We start from the raw sequence: 27,353 nt of genomic DNA, 5'->3' as shown, positions 1-27,353 counted from the left end.
ATATTGAATGTTTGTTAACTATACACCTATAAGGAAAAACTGTACCTATTTCATATTATCAAAAGGTATTTACTTAACTACATAATTGCATAAATAATATCTCTATACCCTTGTTGATTGCTGACACAGTATAAGTGCTTTTCGAAGTGAAGCTCCTTTACGCGCGCTGGGAGTAAAAATTCAAAGCCGTGAAATTAGTAGATCACTAAATTAGTGAACAAATAACTAATTTAATCATCTACTAATTTCTAATTTATAGGTTGCTTAATTCAGAACCTCGCAATTAGTGGAATAAATTAGTGGTTTCAATAATTATCACACTTTACACTTTTTAGTGTACGATCATTCACAATGTCTAAAAAACACAATTAAAATTAATAGAATATCCTAGCAACAGCTTGCGGTAGTCAGTTGTATCCATTCAGAGATTGGATACCTATTATTTAGCTTATAAAACAATTAACTTTTGATTTCTAACCACAATTTCTCTTGGAGGATGATAATCAAATGCCAAAATGACATTCTGCAAATTTTGAAGTATAATCATAAAATAATTAACTAGAAAGAAGTGTCAACTCTGTGTTAAATCGTGGAAACACGATACGCCACCGAAAGCCTTCGTTGTCGTCTGGAGAACTAATTTTCCAATTGACAGGTTGACATGATGGCTTCATTTTTATTTCTCTTTCCGGTTATTCAATGGCGGGCCCTCTTTTAGTTTAAATGTATTTTGTACTCTTTCTTATCATAAATAAAACAAAACAAAATTTTATTCAAACATATTATTTGAAATATGAGACAACGTGACTAAATAAATATAAAGAATTGAATGATTTCTAGAGCAATTACTTAATTATATGCAATTTAAACGTAAATTAGTAAGGTAAAAGCATGACTTACAGTAATTTGTAAAAAATACACGTATTCACAGCCGTCAGGGACAGAAAACTGGGGTAGGAACATGAAAACGGGAGCCTTATACAAAAACCTGAAAACAGAAAAACAATTTTTTTTATACTAAAATTAACAATGTAAAAATATCAATAGGTATAAAATATAAATATACTGTTTAAAAAAAGCGTCCATTATTCCCAAAGAGACCTGGCTTATAAATCAAAAAGAAGCAAAAGAAAACTTTTAGTCGGATAACATAATCAGATTATCAGTCCGATTTATTGCATTACTGACAATAAATCGCACATACTGGAGATAACTAATGTTGGCTATAGTTAAAAATGATCTTACCTTGCTGTAAATTGTTTCCATTTTCAAAAACATCGCCGATCAAAGAGATTATAACACCATTTTCTTGCATCTAAAAATGTAAAAACATTGTTTATTCACTACCTACGTATTTTTCATATACATAGGACGTACCTACTACTGCAGAAACGTCATTTTTTCCAGGATTCTTCATGTGATATATATTTTATATACTTTATTACCTTTCTATTTATAAATTTCAGCAGAAATATTAAATTGAACTTCCAAAACGAAACTAAACGGACGGAGTGAATTAAAATGGCGTCGAATATTTTCTAATTTGTTCTAGAACAAATCTGAAGTTGTCTCTGAAACTGAAATCTGTCAATTCTAAACTGTGAAGTTAGGCAATAGTTAGACAGAAACATTGCTGTCCTTGTCTAGGCGGCCATACTTGTCGTCAGGAGAATGCCAGGAATGACACTATTGACTGTTTCCAATTTTCCTATTTCACTGTCACCCCCCTGAGTATAATTAGTGGAAAAGTTAAGAGTTTGATAACTTTTTCTACTAATTGAAAATGGCCACCACTAATTTTGACGTTCTGAATGCTTAAATTGAAATTAAAGGAACAAACTTCTAAGTTAATTGAAACCACTAATTTATTCTACTAACTGCGAGGTTCTTAATGAAGCTTTAATGAGTAGAAAAGTTAATAAGCTTTTTACTTTTGCCACTAATTATACATCAATATTTGAGAGTAATGTCATTTGGGCCTTTGTTTTTCACCCGTCAAAAGAAGTTGCGGTTAATAAAGATCGTTGTTTTCTAATCTAATTAACAGGATTTCTCTATGGATAGTATGGATTGATGGAAAAGTTAATTGTATTTTTGGACATTGTCAATACTCGTAAACTTTTAAGTATAAAGTATGAACAAGAAGAGTGGGCCGACAGAAAAAGAGATGGGTTAATGACCTTAGAGCAGAGGCAGGAAGACAATGGATGAGCATGGAAAAACATAGAAGAGGCGTATATCCAGTACTGAATGAAACCAGACTGGAAAGAATAAAAAAAACCCAAAAATATACAAATTTGTCAAATAAAATTACAAAATGCTTTACTGCAATACATACATTTATTAGACTTTACATTAGATCTTATTAATATCACCTCTTCATGCATTCTAGTCCTGCCACTGAAAGAGCCAGGTTGAAAGCTTTAATATTATAGCATTAAATCACAAAGAGCTAACCTTACTGACAGCATTAATTCCTTGTTGAATACCATGTCTAATTATATGCTCTAATTTAAATAGGTTGTCATACGACAAAAACGTTCTTAAATATTAATTCAATTACTGTATAGCATAATTCTCTCGAATGGACTGCACTATAATTACATATTTACACAGCACGATATGTAATTATAATGCACCGGGAACAAGTCACTAATAGTTTCGATAAAAACACGCACCAGCGATCCTGTGCGGCATTATACATTATTTATGAACACTCAGTAATTTTTATTGTCTTTTTTAACGCTCATAAGCAATACGAGATTTTATTAACTTGTTACAATCAATTGCAGCTTATTTTAGTTTTTATTTTTAGGTATTATTACTAAAAAATCACAAAAAAATCATTTAAGCTTCTAGACTAAGAGCTGGCTACATAAAAAACCTTATCATCGTTACATGGTTATTTTTTTGTGTGAAGTATTCTATTGTGTAGCCATTGTGAAATAGTCATGTCTGCCAGCGCGATCCCCGGGATTAAAGCGGGGGCGTCCAATCGAAAGGGTGAAATTTTGACACTAAAAATATTATAAGGTACACGAGTTATAATTAATTGCCAAATAGCTTTTATTTATTATTAAAAAACGTAAAATTGTTGACAAACATTTTTCTCGTTGCTGAAATGCCGGCAGACAACGCGAAAGAGGCATAGAATTTTGACAAAAGAAAATTTTGATGCATACATACATGCATCATGCATACATGTCGGTTGGTGGAATGTCATGTTTATTGTTAATATTACTTAAATGGATGAGGCGGCCAGCGTTCCCTGAATAAAGCGCTAGAGTAATATCGCGCTTTTGATAACTGTCTGCAGCTGATTGAGCCACGATCTTTTTGTCTGCCCTTTTGCATCTCTCTTCAGTCCTGATCCCCATTAGGGAGTGTAGTGGTCAGCGTAACATCATGGGTGATTTTTCTCCATGCGCCTCTGTCTTTTGTCATCTCGATGACATCGTGCATTGGCTTGCTACAGCTAGTCGTGATCTGGTCTATCCATCGAGTTGGAGAGCAGCCACGTGGTCTACGTCCCTCCACCTTGCCTTGAATTATGAGTCTTTCCATATTGTCCGGACTTTTCCTCATTATATGTCCAAAATATTTTAGTTGTTTTAGTCGGATTTTACAGGAAAGCCTGTGTTAGTAATATTAAGTTCATTTATAATGGAAACGTTTGTACGGCGTTCAGTCCATGGGATACGGAGCATACGTCTATAACAATACATCTCGGTAGCATCGATCTTCTTACGTTCCGCCCGCCTGAGAGTCCACGATTCGCAGCTATACGTCAATATTGACAGTACCAAACAGTTGACTAGCCGGTTTTTGGTGGCTCTTGAAATCTGGCGGTCTTTCCAGATCTTGGTCAGTCTCCCAACCTTTGCCATGTTGCACCTACGCTTCACCTCTTCTTCCGATGTGCCTGTATTTGTCAATAGTGATCTCAGGTATACGTATGACTTAACGACTTCAAAGCGGTCGATATGACTTATATTTGGATGGTTGTTATGTTGCCTATCAACTATCATAATTTTGGTTTTTTGCGTATTTAGTTCCAGACCGAGCCGATTGCTTTCGTTTTCTACCCTATTTACTAAATTGATTAACTCTTCTTGACTGTTAGCGAGTAGTGCTGTATCATCTGCAAAGCGTAGATTATTTATTTTTGGCCATTTATTGAAATGCCTTCTTCCCATGTTTCTAGCGACCTTCTCATTATGTATTCTCCGTATATGTTAAATAGTTGAGGAGACAATATACACCCCTGTCTGACTCCTTGTTCGATTCTCTCCACCACTTTCGAACAGCTATTTTTGCAATTATAACTCATGTATCTTATAATATTTTTGGTGTCAAAATTTCACCCTTTCGATTGGCCGCCCCCGCTTTAAGCCCCGGGATCGCGCTGGCAGACATGACTATTTCATAATGGCTACACAAAAGGATACTACACACAAAAAATTAGCCATGTAACGATGATAAGGTTTTTTATGTAGCCAGCTCTTAGACTATTCGTTCAGAACCTCAAAATTAGTGGAATAAATTAGTGGTTTCAATTACAATTTATACTTTTTACGATTATTCACAGTGTCTAAAAAACAATTAAAATTAATAAAATATCCTAGTAACAGTTTGCTAGTCAGTTGTATCCATAGAGAAAGCCTAATATTTAGCTTATAAAACAATTAACTTTTGATTTATAACCACAATTTCTCTTGACGGACGATAATCAAAGGCGAAAATGACATTTCTCGCAAATTTTGAAGTATAATTAGTGGAAAAGTTAAAAGTTTGATAACTTTTTCTATTAATTGAAACTGTCTACTACTAAATTCTGCCGTTCTGAATGCTTACATTGAAATTACATGAAAAAACTTCTACGGTAATTGAATTCACTAATTTATTCCACTTTGAAAGAACCTTTGAAGAATGAAGCTTCAGCAGAAACAACATTCCGAACACCCGAATTTACTTAAATGGAGAGGTCATCAAGCAGGTCACACAATTTAAATACTTGGGATGCATTGTTAACCAAACGTGGGATCCAGAACAGGAGATCAAATGCAGGATCGAGCAAGCAAGAACAACTTTTCTAAAACTTTGAAGGTTTTTCACAGATATGAACTTGAACTTCGACCTTAGATACAGAATGGTGAAGTGCTATGTCTGATCCGTTTTGTTACATGGTGTGGACGCATAGACACTGAAGGCAGCAACAATAAACAGAATTGAAGCCTATGAAATGTGGACCCTACGACGAAGGCTGAGAGTGTCCTGAGTCAACCGTGTGATGAATGAATACATTCTGAAGAGCTGGTCTAGAAGAACGCGAACTCTTCGAAATCATCAATAAGAGGAAAATAGCACATACTACGAGGAGAACGCAATCACTTTCAGCGTCTAATTCTCCAGGGTAAAATCGAGGGTGGCAAAAGTGGAAGAGGCCGAAGGAAGCTATCCTGGCTGAGAAATAAATATTCGTCATTGGACAGGCATACAAGACTTCCAAGCACTCCAAGTCGCTACATTACATAGAACCATCTGATGAGGAAGAAAAAGATGAACGCCTACGCAGGAATCTGCACGCCACCTTAAGAAGAAGAAGAATAAAGCTTAGAAATTACTACCACTAATTTCGATGTACTGAATGAAGAATTTTACTCTTTATGATTTCAATTCAATTCTTGCGCGCTGTAGGAAATGGAAAATCGAAGATCGCAGATAAAATAATAATAGTCGATGTCATTAGTAATCTACAGCTAAATCCCGGATCCGATTCTATCTTGAGGGCGTTTATTAAACACCGCTGCCGAGAGCCGACCGACGTTTGCATTGACGTGACGGGCAACCGTACTATTAACCGAATTCGTACCTTTCACTCAAATTGAGTAATTACGTTTTATTAACACCGACATACCGTCACCGGCAAAAATTTTGTCTTGAGTACGTCCAGTTCAACCTTCATGATCGACAACAACTAGAGCAAGATTTAAAAAATTGCTCTCTGTACTACGTATACATTGGCGTAGCTGGCATATTACGAAGACAGTGTCTTGGATAAAATGGTTATACCAGGGTTTTTTCAAAAGTGGCTAGTTTTATTTTTTCTTATAAATGACGTAAAATACGTCTACTGGATCTGTGTCTATGAAAGGAATGCGGACAAAGACATTTAAATAAACAGCAATATATTATTTTATAAATCGCTACCTAATTAGAAGCGGCAGAGCATCCACGTGGACTTGACGAGTATCTCACCGCCAACTCATTTCATTGGCTACTTGCAAATTTGACGAATTTTTATTGATGGGACGCGTCGTCTTTTTCTACAAGAAACGTCGAGAGAATATCGTTTCCTCCCTTACAAATGCCCCATAGCTATATACAGAAAGGATAGAGGTACTGTACTTTTTTGTTTTACCGAAAATGACTACGACTTTTAGTTTTTAAATGGTACCCTCAGTATTTTTTAGTATTGAAAATACTTCTGGCCGCGTTTATATGGGACCCATCTTTGAAAAAACGACATGCTAGAGGCGACATGGAGTTCAATAACCTGCCTAATCAACTTGTCAACACGTAACTCGATAGCTGAATAGAGCAAGGCCATCCGAGGGCCGAAATGAGGTCTTATTAGTGTGGGCCAACTATTTTATGGATATGGATGTTTAGTCTGGGAAAGCCGATATTATTATAAAAAAGAATATGCGTCAAGACATGGGTTGTTAAGTACAGTTGGGCCATTTTAATCTAAGTCTTTCCGTATGAGAAGCAGGGGGCAAATTATACGTGAAAGAGCGGAATAACATAAATAATAAATTTACACTAATACAATATTTTTTCTTGGCGCGTAGGATAATGCGCACAATCGATGCATTAAAGGGAATCATTAATTAAATCATTAAGTTCCAAAACATATAATAATTCGGTTCTCATCGGATCTGCTGATATATTTTGATAAAATTTAGGCTATTAGGACCTATATTTTTTATATGATAATTATTTTTTTAATTAACAACTTAGGACAAAGAAAAGCTTGCATGGTTTCCACCGCCAACGTAAACCAAATTAATTCAAGGCGGTGCTAAATATTTATTGGGTTTGATAAGTTTTTATCGTTTAAATATTGTTGTAAATAATAATTATCATTTAATTAGTGCTAACTTATTAAATTTCACAACACGGCGAAATTTCAACAAAATCGGCTAACGGATCTTTGAGATATTAATAAAAAAGGTCTATTTAGAAAACACCTTGACACCCCTGTATCTTTAAAATTATACATTTCCGGACACATGTTTATATGAACTTTTTACCTTAAAAACACTCAAAGAATCACCTCCTGAAGTTTGGCCATATACTTAATTAACATCCTGTATTTAAAAATGGCTAGCTAGTGATTTAGTAAGCTATGTTTATTTTAATAGGAAAAAAAATCATTTCATAAAAAATAATACAAATAAACCCATAATACAAATACTATACACCAATTAATCAATTTTAATTGTGTCTAAACGCACTTTAATAATTGAAAAATGAACAGGAGCACTTAAAAATAACTTCATAGAGTATACCAAATATGCTAAAAATAATAATTCCAATAAAAAAACACAAATGTCACATTAAAATCTGCAATATCTGAAATCAAACTATAGCTAAACGGCTAATAAAATAATAGAGACGAGACGCCGACATCTATAACAAGATGAGTAGTTTTTAATAATTATTCCGAGTTATTATTACATACTTGTTTTACAATTATTGTAATACAGTAGCATTCCTTCAAATAAATTTTGATTTAAGTATTGTTAATATAGTCATATTAATGATTATAGCCCGTATTATTTTTAAAATAAATAATCAAGCGTGTTTTTATCAGAATTATTAAATGATTAAGTAGAAATAATTAATATTTAGTAACTTCGTAATAATTAAATAATTATCTTAAGTTTAAATTGTGGTAAACTTGTATGAGTTTCAATCATTTATATTTTAAATCTTAGGGAAGGCAATATAGATTTTAGACAGGAGAACTCAAGAGAACGACTGTGTAATTAGTAATTAAGACATTACAATTTTTTTACTTGCCATTTTCTTGTCGTTCACGTTGCACGTTGACTCTTCGTTGTGTCACACACAATCTGAATTTCGGATATGATGCAGAACTGATAAATTGGACCAAATATATTAATTGCAGGTAATCAAAGACATATTTTTGTTAACTTTGCAAACATTTAAGGCATGCAATAATTTTAAAAAATTTTGACGTGAGATTACTTTATAATTCTTGGAAGTCTTGGATGATAAAGATTTGAATTATTATGAGTCTGTTTTGTTTAAGAAGCTAACAAATAATTTCAAAAACTCAACTATCAAAATATAATGGTAGCAAATTTTTAAAATCGTGCATAGCTATAATGTTCTATATTAATTGGACATACTGAATGTAAACTAGGTATAGTTGCTGCAATCGATAATATATTTTGTTGCTTTTCATATCATTACAACATTTTCATCATAAAAAAACCGTCAATACCGCTACTCATATTATGGGCACCTATGACTTAAATCTCATAATGATGTTTAAAAATACATAGGTATACATACTATGAGTAGTGGTTGTGACGGGTTTTTACTAGGCATGATGAAAAGAAGCTGCAAACTAAATTATCGTGGAACTATATTTTAATTTATTTTTATCTACAGTAATTATTACTTATTTTTTGTACGGCGAATTTAAATTTATGGACCGTCCATAAATTTACACCGTAAGTTCGAATATTGGTTAAACTTAGAAATATCCAGGTAATAGCCCGAAATATGCAAAAGAGAGAGTGAGTTTAGGTTAGATTAGAATTAGGTTTTAGTTGGTTTTGCATTAATAAAAATATGGGCCTAAAACTCAACCTAAAGTGACCTTTTTGCATATTTCTGGGCTCACGTGGGTAACCCTACGTTTAACCAATATTCGGGCTTTACGGTAACATAATACTCATTCTGATTGGTTTAATCTGGCTCCATAATGAAACTGTGGGTTCGAGGTGCTATTGCAAATTAATGCCATTAATTCTATGTATACGAGTATATATACATACATACCTCACATTTCTATAGTGTCGTGACCGTGATCGTGACCATTCATGAATCCGTACACGTTCATCTCCATCATTAATATTTTTCTTACTAAATTCTTGACTTTTATAAAAAGCCATCACGATAAAAATCAAATATCAAAATTATTTAACGTTGCGAACGGTTCACTGGTTCACTATACGTATCTGGAATATATTTGCGAATGGCAATTAGCAATATATTTATGGCGATACGTTAGACTGCCGGAGTGGTGACGTCACGAATGTCAAATTGCTTTCCAAACAAGCTAGTTCTTTTATATTTCTATTGAGCTCTTCCAAATGACGTCACAACAATAAAATGTAAAAAACAGGTGATTGCTGACCATCGCCGACTTTTGTGTCTGGTATTTTCAATACGCCTATGATGGTTGCGCATGTTGCAAAATCTGTGAATTTTTACTTTATTTGATAGAAAATGACATCCTGCATAGAATGACATATCATTTGTTAACTTTTGACATTTCAGTTAAAAAAAATTGCATTTTCAATCTAGAGGCGAACCAGACCGGTAAACTACGGTAAAGAGCGGTTCCTGAAAAATATCGGTTTGGTACGGAACGGTTTGGTAAAATACTGGAAATGTCAAATGATGACGTTTTCTAAGTTTCAATACCTTTATTATAAAACTTATCTTTTATGCATTTTTAATGTACCTAGCATTCTCTGCTTTTACGTTTGCCTCTTCTTTTCAATGCAGTTTAATATTGAAAAGTACTTTATTAATGAACTGTTAAACTCGTTAGACAGCTCAAGTGAAGATTTGCAGGTCCAATATTAAAATAGATCAATAATAAATAAACAAATCTAATCAATATTTATATTTTTATAGCTTACAAAACATTCACGATTACTTATTGTCATGTTTTCTTTAAATGTTGCTGACTTTAAGAAACAATGGCTGCATGATAAGTTTAAATGGTCCTAAAAAGTAATTCTATTTAGTTAATGACATTTATTTACCTTTATTACCTACCTCCATTGATTTTGGATATGAATACAAAATATTATTACAAATTTTAAAAATTAAATGAGAATTTCACTTAAACTTCCAATTTTTGCTTTATTTCTGCCACATAAATGACATTGATTGACAAATAAAACCAGAAAAACCAGCCTTCTCAGGCTTCTCAGATACTGTTTTTTGTCGAAACCCAGAGACTATATGATGAGTACTAGAAAGGGGACACAATAGATCTATAAGGTCGCGGTGACACATTCTACATTCAATATTCTAGATCAATCGGTAAATCAGTCAATCGTACCCTAAGATTGGCAAAAAAGTCACAACTCATTTGCAACAAAATTCATATCGTGTCGTCATTTTTTTAGCTAATATTAGACTCCACAATTTTTGAAAAGTGTTGAAAATGAATCTGATACCTACGCCACTGATACGGTACGCGAAACTATCAATTATGTCTCTCTTTAGTAATGATTATTTATTTAGAGAACGCCGAGAATTTAATTTCAAATATGGGAAAATAATCGAAAATTCTAACTATACAGTAACGTTTACTTTAAAATTGAATCAGATAGTGTTAAATGGAAAGATTCTGTTCGTAGATTTGTAATATTGTGTGGGTTATTTGCCAAGAGATCACAAAGGTGATAAAGTATGTAATAAGAAAACATTATTAGTTTGGTATTATTTTAAAGTCAATATTAGTTCTTTAAATTAATTATGTTTTCACTGTTCCAACAAAATTAATTATACCTTTGACAGATAGAGGTATATTATTAAATAAAATAATTAAACAATACTCGATTAGTATTTAACTTACTTTTATACGACTTAATGATTTTATATGATTAATTCTACGTTACTTTTTTGATATTTTTGAAGTGAAATTTCTTTACGCGCGTTGGCAATAAAAATTCAAGGTAACATGACACACGACCTTGAATGACGACCGCGAGGCGCATGCGAGACGGCCGTGACACGGGATCTAGGGCGAGGAAAAGTGATAGAGGCAGTGTTGCCACACTATCCCATTCGGGGTAGATCTACCCCTATGTAAAACAATTTAACCTCGTTATCTCGTGATAACCTACCCCGATGAAAAATAAGCTTGTGGCAGCACTGGGTAACGATCTGTGATCTGTGCCATACGCGGCTAAGAAAATCTGGAGATCGGCAAGACAAGAAATCTTGTCTTGACAAGCAATTTCTTGTCTTGTCTTGAAATATTTTCAAGAATTAAAAAAATCTTGTCTTGACCATTTCTTGAGAGTTGATTTCTTGTCTTGATTCAAGAAATCTTGAAATTTCTTGATATCTTGACAAAAGGGGAACCCCCGTTTATAAAATTCGTTTATTAAAGGGGAACCCCTGTTTAAAAGTCTCGGTGAGGTTGGTTCATGTGACGTTTATGCTTTATGCGTAAAATCGAGGGTCAGGCATCTAATTTTCAAAAAATTCAAAAGCTTTGGGCTCATTATACTACAGTAGCCAAAATCATCAGATTTACATAATTTTGTTAATTATTATTATTATTATCTAACATTAAAATGAGTGATTGTGATGGTTCGTTGAGCAGCAAATCTGAGCCATTCGTAATTGTGAATCTAGTTCAAAATACCTACCACCTCAGACACCTGGAGTTTAATTAGTGACTTTGACAGTAGAGATGGTGATAATACTATTACAGATAAAAACAGTCAAAATAACAATGATAAAAGCTCCTCTACTTCAGTGGCGCACATTAAAATATTATTTTTATATATTTTAAAAGTTTTACGTTAATTCAAAAAGTCTGTATGACACTGAAGTAGACCCTCTTTGCAAAGTTTTTTTTATTCTATTATCGAAGGCCATAACATATCCAAAAAATTATAAAAAAAATATTTACAAAATTAAAAAATTATTAGGCATTAAAAAAGGTTCCAATTTAATTTGGCCCAGAGTATGCCACTTTAGATATCCGCCTTTGGACGTACTTATGTCAACTTTGGACATTGGACATCCAACAAAGTGCCGTTTCGTACAAATATTTTTTGCTTAATAATTTTTTTATCCATCAATTAATGGATATTCATATAATATACAAATACCTAAGTAAATGAGTATTTATTTTTTATTTTATATTTTCAAGAAATTTCAAGATTTTCTTGATTTCTTGTCAAGAAATCTTCATCTTGAGAAGTAATTTCTTGTCTTGTCCAAATGAACAATGATGAAAACCAAAAATCATTTCTTGTCTTGATCTTGTCTTGAAATCAAGACAAGATCAAGAAGTTGTCAAGAAAATGGCGACCCCTAAGAAAATCTCTATAATAAACTTGAAATTGTACCAACGTGATTTCGTGCATATTTTCATCGATAGGTTTCTAGCTTCTGAATAACGGTCTAGGTAAAGCATCTAACTCATTTGCCAGCTCAGAATTAGAATTTAGAGTTAGCAACTCGCATTTTCATTGGCGGACGCTGTCATGTTCATTTTAAACCAATAATAAACGAGAATATTCGTATAATTTAATAAAATTACTGTGAATCACTATAAATAATGAATTGTCTGTAATTGAACTGTAATTTCTGTATTATTAATCCAGTATATGATGGAGATAAACAATTGTGATTGATTAAAATTTTATTTTAAGATGAAACTTTTTAACAACGTTTTAACGTAAACAACATTCTCAGAATTCGAATAATGAATTGAATAATGACAAGACCAGTGACGTCTGTTAAAAAAAAGACAGCGATTTAGAGTGACAATTTGGTTATGTAAAATTTAGAGTGACAATTTTGATTATGCAAAAGAAATATATATTCTATGAGTTTACTGGTTGCCTAACGATTAATATTAATTTAAAAATAAATCCCCAACAAGAATAATGAACACACACAACAAAATGAGACCACGGACTACTACACAAAGCAAATTGTTGGTTAGTAGTAGTCAGGAGATATAGATTTTGTAGTATTTTGGCACTTTTGGTTTAATGGCCGGGTAATAGAATTATCGCTTTTTAATAAAAATGAAAAAAACATTATAAAATTATAAAGCTAGAATGGTATACGGTTTTAAATTTTTTGAAGTAAAGCATTCATAAAAAATATATATCCTTCAAATCCTTCAATTTAATAGCTGTTATACAGGGTGGTCTGAACTGTATTCCGGAAACTTCGGCTGCATGTTCTGCAGATAAAAACAAGTAAAAAAGTTCGTATAAATGTATGTCCCAAAATACTTAGTTTCGGAGATACGGGGTGTAGAAGTTTAATTTTTATTTCGATTTTTTCCAAATAATTTCTGAAGTAACGTCAATATTTGGATGAAAATTGGTGTCTGGGAGTTTTGTGACATGATAAATTTGATTTTGATGCCAAAATGACTCCTATTTGTACGCGTAATACGTAATGTCCACCTAAATGTGTTTTAACTGATTTGATGTCTAATAACTTTTCGTCCCTATCTGTATAAAACTACTGACTGAAAAAATATACATTTCCATGACTTTTTACGTAAAAAATGCCTCTTGGTAAAAATCGCCAGGAGCAACCGTTCTGAAGATATTTAAAATGTAAATAATCAATACATGACATTATTGACAAAAATAAGCACACGTTGAGTATAGTTATTTGACTGAAATAAAAAAAAATAATTTTTTTAAATTAATCATAAATTTTCCTCCGAAAAAATAATGACTAAACAGTTTCTGTTGAATTTCTGACACAAAAAGATTTCAAATTTATGATTTCAGTCTAATGACTATTTAGTCAACATGTTTAATTTATGTCAATGATGACAGGTATTGATAATTTCGATTCCAAATATCTCGACAACCATTACTCGTCGCGATTTTTACAAAGAGACCTTTTTTATGTTAAAAAAGTCGTAAATGTATATTTTTTTACTCAGTAGTTTTATACAGGTATGGACGAAAGGGTATTACTCTTCAAATCAGTTAACAAATATATAGGTGGCGCCCTCTATAAGTAGGAGTCATATTGACATGAAAATCAAATTTCTCATGTCAAAAACTCCCAGACACCAATTTTCATCTAAATATTGACGTTATTTCAGAAATTATTTGGAAAAAATCGAAATAAAAATGAAACTTCTACACCCTGTATCTCCAAAAATAAGCATTTTAGGACATACATTTATACGAACTTTTTTACTTATTTTAATCTGCTGAATATGCTGCCGAAGTTTCCGGAATACAGTTCGGACCACCCTGTATAGTAGGTAAGAAGTTTCACCTCAAATATGCGCACATAGTGCACACACAATTTTTTTTATCTCTCGCAATTTTTGGCTCCTTGGTAAGATATTCTGCAGGGTGCCGGGTCACAGCGACATTCAAGGCAACGAAAAAGCCAATAATTAGTAAGTAGTGGAGTGCTTTAAGCCCTTATGGGATACAAACCTCGGAATTCATTTACTGTAAACGAATTTTTATAAAAGTTTTTGCATTGTATTGTTAATAATATATATTACAAAGTTTATCCATTTAAATTCGTTGCTTTCATTTTAGTATTTAAATAAACACACATATACAAATGCATACATACAATATGGCTCCGTGTTCCGAAAAAACTCTGTATCATGATTTCTATTTGAGACTCCAAACCTTTTACAAAATATTTGTTTAATGGTAGCTCACATTTCAAAAATCTTTTTATAGATATACAGGGGGAGTCAAATATATTTTTATTCTCAACTCTCAAGTTTTAGTTTTTCAAATGAAATGTTTTATATTTGTTTAGTTCAGTGAATTTGCTATAAAATTCCGGTTCCAAAAATACCTTAATACCATAGAGTACTACATAGAGTACATAGATACTGAGTGGCTTTTTAATTATAACCACGTCCATGCTGGGGACGTCAATCTAGACGTCCAGGAACTTTCGTATGAGAACTTCTAATTGAGACGATCGACTTATTGTAAGTTTATCGCTAAGAAACCGCCGTTTGCCAGCTTTTTAAATTTATATTGAATTGCACCTAAGGAACGTAGATATTAACTAACGGACTATAAGAAGAAGACTATATAATATAAGAATCGCTTTTAAAACGTCCTTCGGGGTTGTGCGATGCCTAGTCGCCATTGATGGTTTCGTTCATCCCAGTCTCGGTCAAGCAGATCTCTTGAGCTCATCACCTTCTTGACACCCTCCATCCAGTTTTTCCATGGTCTTCCCCATTTCCTTCTCTTTTGTGGAAGCCAGTTTAGTACCACGTTAGTACCTTTTGCGTGTTGTCTATCCTTCTCACATGTCCATACCACTACAGTTGGACAATCTCTATTTCCTCTACTATAGATTTCTGTCTATCCATTTTGTCCCTGATTGTCTCGTTTCGTACTCTATCCAGCCTTGATGTTCGTGCTGATCTCCTTATCGAGTCCATTTCTACCGCCAGTAATTGTCTTTTCTTATTTTTTCATTAGCCTCCATGTTTCCGCCCCAAATAACAGATTGCTCTTGATTATTGCATCATAAATCCTGAGTTTTCTGCTCTTGATTATTGCATCATAAATCCTGACATTTTATTGCATTTCTGGCCTTGACTATTCAAGAAAAAGACTAAATGGAGCAAATCTTATGTCAAGAAGGCCTGCTTCGGGACCTGAACTTACTAGATTTATTGATTAGGAACAAAAGCAAAGGCATGGTGTTAATGTAAAAATTACGAAAAAATGTTAGTGTCTTCTTCAAAAGCGAATATCTCCAATAAAAATAAAGCTAATGAGATGAACCGAAAAACAAACTATCGAGAAAGGATGTATCTAAATGACAAAATGATTTTTAAATTTTTTGCTGTTTTAACATATTCCACAGGGTGTTTCAAACTTTCACAGAAATATCAACATTTTGTTTTCCCTCGTATAATTAACAGATGGGGAGCTTCATGTTTAATTTAAAAAGAGATACTAAAAAGTCAAATAATTTGGTTACATACTGCTTAAAAAATCATCAAAATCGGCCCACTAGACTAGACTATATTAAACTTTAAAATACATCAAAGTTTTAAGGTGCTCATTTTTCCTGCCGGTGAATGTATTTCAAAAACTATACATTTCAGTCATATACTTTTCTAACAAAACGCGCCTTTATTTTTTTACCAGAATCCGAAAATCAATTAATTAAAATTAATTTATAAATTAATTAAAATTTACAAAAATTACAACTTTCATGTGTAACTTTTTTTGGGGACACCCTGTGGAACTCTATATAATTTTAGAAAATGCTTTAAATTGACTTACATAAGCTCACAAAATTTTACTTCAATACAAACTTTTGTTCACCTTGCAAAAACCGAATCGTGTATGACGCGCCACCCTGTATAATTCAATTTCAATCAGAATTTCTATAATTAGAATATAAGCAGAATAGGTATAGCTTATGCATTAGATTCATTTATTTCAATAAATTTACTTAGAAAACAAGTTAAAAAATTCAAAAATTAAGAAAGAAATAAATATGAATTTACTAAAATTACTCAAATAAAAAATTAGAAGCAACGGAAAAAAATGGGTAAAAATTTTAGTATTTTATCTATAAAACACAATACAGAAGGTTTCACCTTAATACATTCATAGTAATTGAATTCCGAGGTAAAAGTCTCTGGGCACTCCACTAAAGGCAAGGACCATCGTAATCTTATCTTGGTCCAGTACTGCCAAAACCTAAGTGGTATAACCTGTTGTGCAGTAGAACTCTGGATCCCCTTATTAATGAAAAAAATATATATATATATATATATATATATATATATATATATATATATATATATATATATATATATATATATATATATATATATATATATATATATATATATATATATATATATATATATATATATACTGTATATTATTTTTCATACAACTCAATATACTTATTATTAAGACAATAATTAGTCTATTTCTTAATGTGATTACTTGCTCTTTTGTTCTATAGATTGGTTTAATTTGGCCAATTTTTAAATGTGAAGGAAAAATGTATGACCTCAGAAAAAAAGATTTACTCAAGTGAGACGTAAATATACTTATGTATAATATAAAAGTAGATGTAAAGTCAGATTTCGTTTGTTTGACGTGTGACCTTAGTAATTTAATTCATATTCTATAGCAAAGGCCTTAAAATACATTGTTATATTATCAACAAATTACTTTTTAATGTGAATATAATTAATCAGAATTATAGTTACTTTTGATATAACTTTATTAATAAACAATTAATACTTAGTAGCTTTTCAAAATAATTAACTTATTCAGGGTGAGTCTTGAATAAGTGCAAATAATTTTAGGGGTAGTATAGATATTTCGACGATTATGAAGGTTATTTTCGCGACCAAAAAATTTTGAAAATTTGGATTTTTTTTGTTTTTAGTTAATAAATTACATACATTTCTCGATAATTTGGCAACATAGATAGTAGATTAATTTTACAAGAATGAAAACACAGAAGAGATCCTGTCGTTTCCAAAATTTAAGCAAAAAATTATTATTTTGAAAAATTTCAAAGTAAAATAACTCGGTTATTTTGAACTTATTGGAAAAAGGGTAAAAAAGAGAAAATATGTTAATTTTAAGTCTACCAGCCCCATCAATATTTGCAATTATTTAAGGCTCGCTCTGTACAGGGTGGCGCCTCTCATACGCCGCGGAAGCTCCAAGCAGAACGGTAGTTTATATCGAAATGAAATTTTGGTAGCATATGTAGGTTAACTGAAAGCATTTTATAAAAATATATAGAATTATACAGGGTGTCCCCAAAAAAAGTTATACATCAAAGTTGTGTTTTTTCTAATGGAACAGCCTATATATTAATTGATTTTCGGATTCTAGGAAAAAAATAAAAATCTAATGATTTTGACATATTTCACATTTTGTGAAAATAAAGAGTAAATTTTAAATTTCGATAACAGCTACCTAAATTTTAGTTGACCTTGTATAGCCTGATATTTAATTACAGCAACCATTGTATGTTAAACCAAATTGAAATTTAACCCGAAAAATTATACAGGGTTAGACAAAATTAATATGGAACATTAGTACTTTTAAAAGCAAGTTACTCCTTTATTTTAAATGGAACACCTAGTATATTTTTCCGGTGTTCAATGGGGAATTTATATATCTTCAAAAAATTATTAAGGTTACCTATCCCTCAGACAAAGATTTTCCCAGATATTTTAATTTTTATGATTTTGCGTCAGTAAATCTTTATTATTTGAAAAAATCTAGGTGGCTGTGTGATATACCTTTTATTAATTTAACAAAAAATAAAGATTGTGGAGTAAAATACTCAAGGGTAATAAAAAAATACACGTTTAAAACATATTTTAATTATTACACAATTAAAACTAGATATAAACCTATAATTATGCGACAAAAATTAGCTGGATGAAATCAAATGCTCAAAATGCTTCCTTTACTGTTAACTGCATAAAATGATTGTCTTTTCAATAGGATCTTTTCATTTTAAAAGATATATGTGGAGTTCTACCTGAAAAAGCAGCTACAATCATTTATCTCATGCTGGCGACACTAGTTTGTCGAGTTTTTTAAAGACTGTCTTTAACATATCCCCATAAAAAAAACCACACTAGATAAAATCAGGAGCATTTAACTATTCTATTAATTGGTGAATGCACACTGCAGTAGGATAAGTTTGCATTTTCGGCAAATTCCCGAGAATTTTTTTTTTGTTTTAACTGACAAAAAATTATAACTAGTTATTAAAGTTGAACTAATTAGACAGCTATGTTGAAGTAACGTAAGTCAGACATATCACAGCCACCTAGGTTTTATCAAATAATAAAGGTCTACTCAGATCAAATCATTTCATCTAGGAAAATCTTTGTTTGAGGGGTAGGCAACCTTAATAGTATTTTGAAGAGACAGGAATTCTCCTTTAAATATCGGAATAATATACTGGGTGTTCCATTTAAAATAAGAGAGTAACATGCTTTTAAAAAGGTGACCAATGTTCAATATTAATTTTGTCTCACCCTGTATAACTTTCTGGATCAAGTTTTAATTTGATTTAAAGTAGAATAGTTAGTTTAACTACATATTAGGCTACACCGGGTAAATTCCAATTTAGGTAGATTTTATTGTAATTTAAAAAATGTTCTTTATTTCTAGAAAATGTTAAATATGTCAAAAACCTTACATTTTAGTCATATACTTCTCTCATAAAACTCACCTTTATTTTTCTCCTAGAATCCGAAAATCAATTAATATATAGGGTGTTCCATTACAAAAAACACAACTTTGAATATGTAACTTTTTTTGGGGACACCCTGTAGAACTCTCTATATTTTTAAAAAGTGTCCTGAATTAACCTACATATGCTCACAAAATTTCATTTCAGTACAAACTGACCTTCTGCTTGGAGCCTCCGCGGCGTATGAGAGGCGCTACCCTGTATATTTATAATACCTGGTAATTATTTTATTTCTTCAGTGGACGGTGAAAGCCATAAATGAGGGTTAACATTTCTTGCAAATAATAGCTATTTTTTATAAAAGACGATAAAATCGAAGACGAAAATAAAGTATTTTATCGTCGACCGAAACGATTAATTCACGAGCGGTGATTAATTTCGGGGGACGATAATGCAATTTCATCGTCGTGTATAAAACAATATTTTTTTCAATAGCGCATTACGTTTTAAAAAATATTCAGAAATTATTATTTGAAGGAATTTATTAGGAGTAGAAAAAATATTGTGCTGGGTTGGCGGTGGTTTCTATGTAATTTGACAAATAAATAAAGCTGTTTCTTTAGTTGTCAGTTTTGTGTCAATATTTTTTAATTCTCTTTCGTTCTCTGCTCATTGAATTGGAGCCAGAAATCAATCACAACAGATATTCAGGCTGAGACGACAAACGCCATATCCAAACTACTTTTATCTTCTTGGCCATTTCATCTGCCTTTTCGTTTACCTTTGTGACTCTCGCGCCTCGGTACTGTTAGTTAACGTAACATTGCTGCTCTCATCCAATGTAAGTGACTGTAAAGCACACAATTCTAGGCTAGTCTCAAATTTACCTTTGTGGTACCAAGTGCCTTTAGTGTTGAAAATATTTAGGTTTTTGTCCTCTTCTATGGAAAAACTATCAGAGAACTCCTTCACTAAAGAGATTTCTGTGATTTAGGAAAAAAAATGACATTTGGTATTGATGAAATCATTTCTAATAGTAAAAATATTCCCAAGAGAGTGACCCAATACATTAATAGAGATCTAAATTAAGAAGATTGCTATTGTGTCTAGTTTTTTTGATGTTGTAACACTGATTCAACTACAGCTACACGTTATCTCATTAAAATCCGAGTACGAGTACCTCGCGTAATTAGTACCACACACAATAAGGCGGTCAACAAAAGTGTGCGTTTGCTAGTATTTTTTTGTAGGCCGTTGTTAGTACCTGTTTCATTTGCTCGAACTGGTCCACATACGTAAACAAATTAGAAGAATAAAAAATAAAACCACTGGCTAGAGAAGTAACGATACCATCTAGGTATCGATACTTTTACTTGGTAGTTTGCGAACAGTATCGATAACTATTGATATTTTTCATTACTTTATAGTTTAGGTATCTTAATTATGATTTTTTAATTCTCTAGATTAACATATATACCGGGTGCCTCTCAAAAGTGGATCACCCCTATAATTTTTTTTTTCAGATAAAAAACCAGATTTGGTATGTTCGTATATGACATAAATTAGGATTGATTTATGCCATATACTTGACAGCATATGGAGGAGAAGCGAGTGATTTCTTTGAAGCCACAGACACCGTGTTGAACTGGATCAATAGCCTCGATTTTAAAATTTAAGTGTACTTTTTGTAATAATATGTTTTATGTATAACTTTTTTTATAAATTTTTAGATTTCTAGTTTTATTTTTACAATTTGTGGCAATCTGTTTACATGTTATATTGTGTTTGAATATATACATTTAATGTTAATTATTAAATCCATATACGCCATACGCTAAATAAAAAAATAGGATTGATTGACGTATTCAAATGTTTTTGGCCACTTCCTGTTTCACCGGAAATGACTACAACTTTTGATTTTTAAATGGCACCCTTGGTATTTTTTTACTTTATCGATAGAAAAATGACACACTGAATAGAATGACATATAATATGTCAACTTTTCACTTTAACGCATATTTATATTTGTAACATGCGGTTCATAACGACAATTTGACTCGAAATACCAAGTGTATGGTACCAAATTATTAGTAAGAAATGCTTTTTCCAAATATGCTAATGAGCCACCCTTGTTCCGTTTGAAAAAAATACGATTTGCGCATCTTTTAACCCGACAGGACAAGACACGGAAAACCTAAACGATCAAATCTATTTTTCCAAGGCTCCTTGATTAAAAATTGGTGCTTTAACACAGCCATGGCACTCTAGATTAAAATTTAAAATACGATTTTTTTAAGCAAAAATGTCAAAAGGTGACATATGAATATTTTTTGAATAAGAAGACTAAGGAAGGAGCATAATGCTATCCATGTATTCATGCATCGTGGGCGGAAAAAGCACTCTAGAGTGGGGATCCTTGACAGTTCTGTTTGACGATTCATTTGACACATTTGAATTTGGTTTGAAATTTTGTGGATTTGTCAGTCTTTACGGAGCTTATTTTATGTTATTTATTATTTATTCTACTACTGATAGTTGTATAAAGGTAGTAAATCTAGATGGAAATTGTGGCAGAACTTAAATTAACAGTGACACTATCGTGATTTATCGAAAAAGACTCTAAAATAGTTGGTTGTGTAGCGTGCGATAGATCTCGGCAAAAATCGAGTGAAATAATGGAACAACTTTTCGGTAGTAAGTGACTGTATAATATATATACGTGTATTAAACCGATCATTTATGAAATTCACTTAAATTAACTAATTTTATATTTTTTCTTGCATTTTCGTTTTTATTTACTACTTGTCAAAGATTAGATGTCAAAGAATTTAGATACGTCAATTTGACTTACCTGCTTCAGTAGCGTATCGGATGTTTGGAATTTTTATTAGAATTTTATATTTTTATAACAATTTTAATAACTACCAAGATTTATTTACAACGTAAAATAAAAAAAAAAATATTGAGTCTACCCCACGTCTACCCTACATCATAGTTTTACATTTTTTAAATAAAATTAGAACGGAACTTATAAACCGGAATTTAAGTCGGCCATATTTGAGGCCCATCGCGGTGGCCCTAAGATTTTTAATATGCTCCTTCCTTAGTCTTCCTATTCAAAGTGAATATTGAATATGTCATTCTATTCAGAGGGTTATTTTCTATCGAATTAACTATAAATATACCGAGAGTGCTATTTAGAAATCAAAAGTTGTAGTCATTTCTGGTGAAACAGAAAATGACCAAAAACAGTTGAATACGTCAATCAATCCTGATTTATGGCATATACTAACATACCAAAACTCATTTATTTAAATAAAAAAACAAAGAAATTATAGGTGTGAGCCACGTTTGGGACGCACCCGGTTTATTGAATTTTAAAATTTACGAAAATTTTAACATATTTTATCATTCAATACTAGATTTAGAACTGTCGATATCCATACCGAACAGTACTTAGTATCGAGAGAAACATTATATCGAGTACTTGTATTTATTTTATCATTTCATTCCTACCATCGATGGTCATAATTAGTCAATAAATTGTAACGCTTTAAATTAATACTACGCCCACGATTCGAAAGTATTTTTGTTCGATTTGTGATTTGACCAGTGTCCTAATCTAATGAACCGTTTTGTTTAGTTTTATCGCCGTTTCAGATCTGTGGCCGTTATGAAAGCGAAACAGATAGAAGGAAAATGTAATAAGAATATATAGACCGAATTTGGCAATGACGATATTGGTTTGTCCTTTTAAAAGTGAGCTGGTGTTAGCCTGCTAGGTTAACCTCTCGATATTTACTTAATATGGTTTTATTTTATATCTTTCGTACTGGAAATAATTAACTTTAAACAATGGGATTTTATGCAGTATTGAAAGACTTATTTTAAACAATTTAAAACGATTTAATAAGGCCCCTCATAGCGAAAGCTAACTTGATTTTATAGAGATATTCTACAGGGAGATAACAGGTAAACACATCTCATTTAGTGTGGTTAGAACAAAGTTTTGGATTGCTGGGGTTTATAGGATCCTTGGACCCATTGCGATACCTCTGTATTATGTAAGGATCGAAACACTAAAATCATTTGACAACTTGATACTGCACCTGGGTACCAATCAAAGACATCTAAATAAAGGGAGACAAAACAGTTTACATTTTATTGCGATCACGAACCGTGTTCCGCAAAAATCGATGATGACAGATTTACGCGGTATATGATAGAATACGGTTCGAGTTCCAAATGTTATCATTTTTATTAATGTTTTTTGGGTACCCATAGAAACGTTAAACTAAATATTTGTATAGGTATATAACTTTAATTAATATACATAGATTGTGCCAGGATTATACATTTGAAATTATTTTTAGTTTTCTAATTAAATTATATTAGGGAAATTACAATGACAACTAGCGGCATCGCTGACGATTCGTCTTTACTACAAAATTGTCGAAATCTGTAGGAATTACGCTGACATTTGACGTTTTTATTTGTTTTCATTCAACTTATATTTGACAGCGCGCGGTTGTGAGTTTTCTGCGGTAGTTGAAAGTTTTTGTAGCTTTTGAACAACTTTCTAATAATTATTAGTGTTTATTGCAAAGAAAACTATTTAAAGTAGTTTTTAACTATCTACGATGGTTCGCCAGTGCATAGTTTGTAAAAAGGTGGACTATTCTAACGAGGCAATTGATATTTCGACGGTAAGTACAGTACGTCTGTCCGTTCTGTGGCTACGGGGTATCCGTTAGAGGGGAAGCGATATTCTCTCGATGTTTTTCGTAAAAAATTCAATCAAAATCAAATTCAAAATTCATCAATAAAAATTCGACAAATTTGCAAGTAGCCAATAAAATGAGTGGGCGGAGCGATTTGCAGTGACGTATTCGTCAAGTCGACGTATAAAATATATTGCTGTTTATTTAAATGCTTTTTGTCCGCATTCCTTTCATAGACACAGATCCAGCAGACGAACTGTAAGTGTCATTATGTTTTTTTACCTTTAGCCATGCTTACAGTAGCATATTTAGATACTTTTAGTTATAAGTAGATTATTACAAAAATACGTATATTTTCTTATTTGTTGGCGCTTTCGATTGTGAAATTAGAGAGTTACCCTCAGTTAGACCTCAGACAGTTATAATGGAAAATTGGTCTGAGGCAATCCCAATCAATTTTCGATAAAATGTATCAATTTTTGATAAAAAACATCACGCCACTGTCCCGCCACTGATTGAGCCAAATGACAGAAAGAGAGACGAAACTCAACCGTGTTGTCATATTTATGTACCCATCTCTTTTTAACTCTCATAAAAGCAGGGTTGGAAAAAATCATAATTAATAAAAAAAACATTAGATTTATTTGATTTAAATCAGATTTTTTTCAATTAAATCAGATTTTTTTGATTTTAATTCAAAACAATATTTAAATCGGATTTCCACATGACTATAGGACTTATTTCCAATTAAAGTCCTATCCTATATGGCTAAATCTTTATAACTCTGCCTGATATCGATAACATCAACAATTCTAGGGCGTGTATCATTTTTCCACACCGGTCACCAATATATTCCGCAAAAAAAGTCGCTCGCTTCAGATCAAAAGGATTTTTTTTCAAATATCTCTAAGGTATTTTTTTGCCACTGTAACGCCTAGGCACAAAAGTAAAGCACTGTTACACCTAATCATAAAAGTACAAAAATATATTATTAAACTGATATTAAGTGTCAAATTCAACGAGTGTACAAATTGTTGCTTGATTATTACTGTTCATATTATTTATTATTTGCAATGTTTGAAATTGATTAAAAATTTATTTGTAATGTTTTAAAAGAAATAGTATGTTCTATTCGGAGTAAAAATGTACTGTTTGTGCTCCCTGTAACGTCGGAATAGCTTTACGATGGTCCTTCAAAGGTACAGCATCGTCAAAAAAAGTTTAATTTTTACTCTTAATAAAACACTACACTACTTTGACACTACCTATTGTTCGGAAATAGTCTTAGTCGAGAATGAAATTATAATAGTATGTATTATCTAATATCAAAGTGTAAAGTGCTTACTGCAGATCAAAATGTCGGTAGGAAATTGGAAACGTACAACCGTTTCAAAAAAATATAAAACATTTCGTTTTCTGACAACAATTATATAGATTCTCGGGAATGAAGATATAGTCTTTATATCAGAAGAACCTAGTTCTGCACTAGACTTTGCGAATGATATGTATTCGAACAGCGAGTTTTTGTCACTTATACATAAATTTTAAAATAAATTCCTGCGTTTAGCGGTCTCACACATTCACACGAAATTACTTGAAAAATCGGTCCAACATTTAAATTGATGAATAGATATTTTTATTATTTTTATATAGTTTTATAACATTTACAATTATTTTTCGATTTACTATCTGTTATCGAAATATTTTTTCTAGTTTTCTAGGACACAGTTTTATAATTTTAAAGTTATTTTTTGATTTTATTATAGAGTTTCAATAGAAAAAAATTGATTTAAGTCACATGATTAAAATTTAAAAAAATCACTTGATTTAAATCACGATTTAAATCATGATTTAAATCATTTGATTTAAATCATGCCAACCCTGCATAAAAGTGTCAAACCATGTATGATTCTAAAAAATTGAGTTTTATGAACGGAGAGTTCTGTCTACCCATTTAGATGTTTTTGGTGCTAGGAAGTAAATTTTCATACATATTTCCATCGATAAGTTTGTAGCTTCTGAATAAGGTCGATAAGCGAATAATAATTCGTAGTTTTATTGGTGGACATTATCATATTTATTTCAAACCAATAATCAACGAGAATATTCGTATAATTTAACAAAATTACTGTGAACCACTATAAAATAAATAATTGTTGGTTAGGTTCAAAAATTTTTCTCTTCTTAAATAAATTTAAGGGTTAACATTTGCATAAAAGTGTGTAATTTGGGTGGTATTTCACAAAATTTGCAGGCTTGAGGAAACAGAAAATGTACAGATTACAGAAATAAATTGAAAATAATATTTATATTAAAACAGCATTACACGTCACTTTTTCAAACATGTCCTTCAAATCTTCCAATTTAATAGCTGTTAGAAAGAAGTTTCACTTCAAATGTGCGCACATAGTGTATACACTATTATTTTTTATAATCATACGGTATTATTAAGTCATATGTTGTCATAATACCAACAAGAGTCCTATTTCAACATCGATTACAATAAAAATAATTCGCTCTAATAAAAATCGACATGTATAACGCAAGAAAATAATTAACAAATAGATTTCTTTTTTAGTTATAATCAATGACAAATCAATAGAAACTGTCTCGAGCACAGACAGCTCAGATCTCTACTTGCGCAACAATCACAGTAATAATACTAATCCACCTGAAATTCGTGATCTGAAAAAAATGACTGTATTCATTCTCAATGCTGTTGGTTAATGGTCGGCAGTGTCGTACAAGTGCCGCCGCCGCGCACACAAAAGAATCTGAATCAAACAGAATTAAAGGCGCGGGTTGGGTAAATGGGAAGCTAGTCAGTAGTTAGTTTTGGTATACAGGATGAGCCAAATTTAATTGGACGAATTTTAAGGTAAGATAAACCTTAAAAGATTTCGAAAATTTGCTGCGATGTCCTTTAGGGAAATTGGAGACAGGATTGGCTAGAATGCTACAAGAGTGATGTGATGTTAGACAGAGTGGTTTGTATATCGTCATAGGGATACTGAGGCTTTAAGAAGAATTAGTGATCGCTAAGAAAGGCTCCTAAGACTTTTTTTTACAATAACAAAGGGCCGTCCTCTGCCGGAAACACTGCGACCTGTGAGGCCTATTGTGTTTGTTTCCTTTCTATATCTGCACCCATTCTCCTCTATCCCTGTACCCTGCACTAACTAACTTATGCATCTCTTTGATAGGATGGGAGCATAGTTTCTCCGGCTTTAGCCTAGCTTTCCCAAATAAAAAGTGTCGTTTGCGATCCAGAGCCTCGCAGTGACTTATGTGCTCCGCTGTTTCAGGATCTTTATCGCAGAGTCTGCAGCAAAGACTTCCTTGATACAGGTTGAGCTTGTTCGGGTAACACTTGACAAC

Source organism: Sitophilus oryzae, unplaced genomic scaffold, assembly GCF_002938485.1.
Source record: "Sitophilus oryzae breed Bouriz unplaced genomic scaffold, Soryzae_2.0 scaffold_172_pilon_pilon, whole genome shotgun sequence".
NCBI lineage: Eukaryota > Metazoa > Arthropoda > Insecta > Coleoptera > Curculionidae > Sitophilus > Sitophilus oryzae.
The sequence above is the reverse complement of the archived record's forward strand: the minus strand, read 5'-3'. Positions refer to the sequence as shown.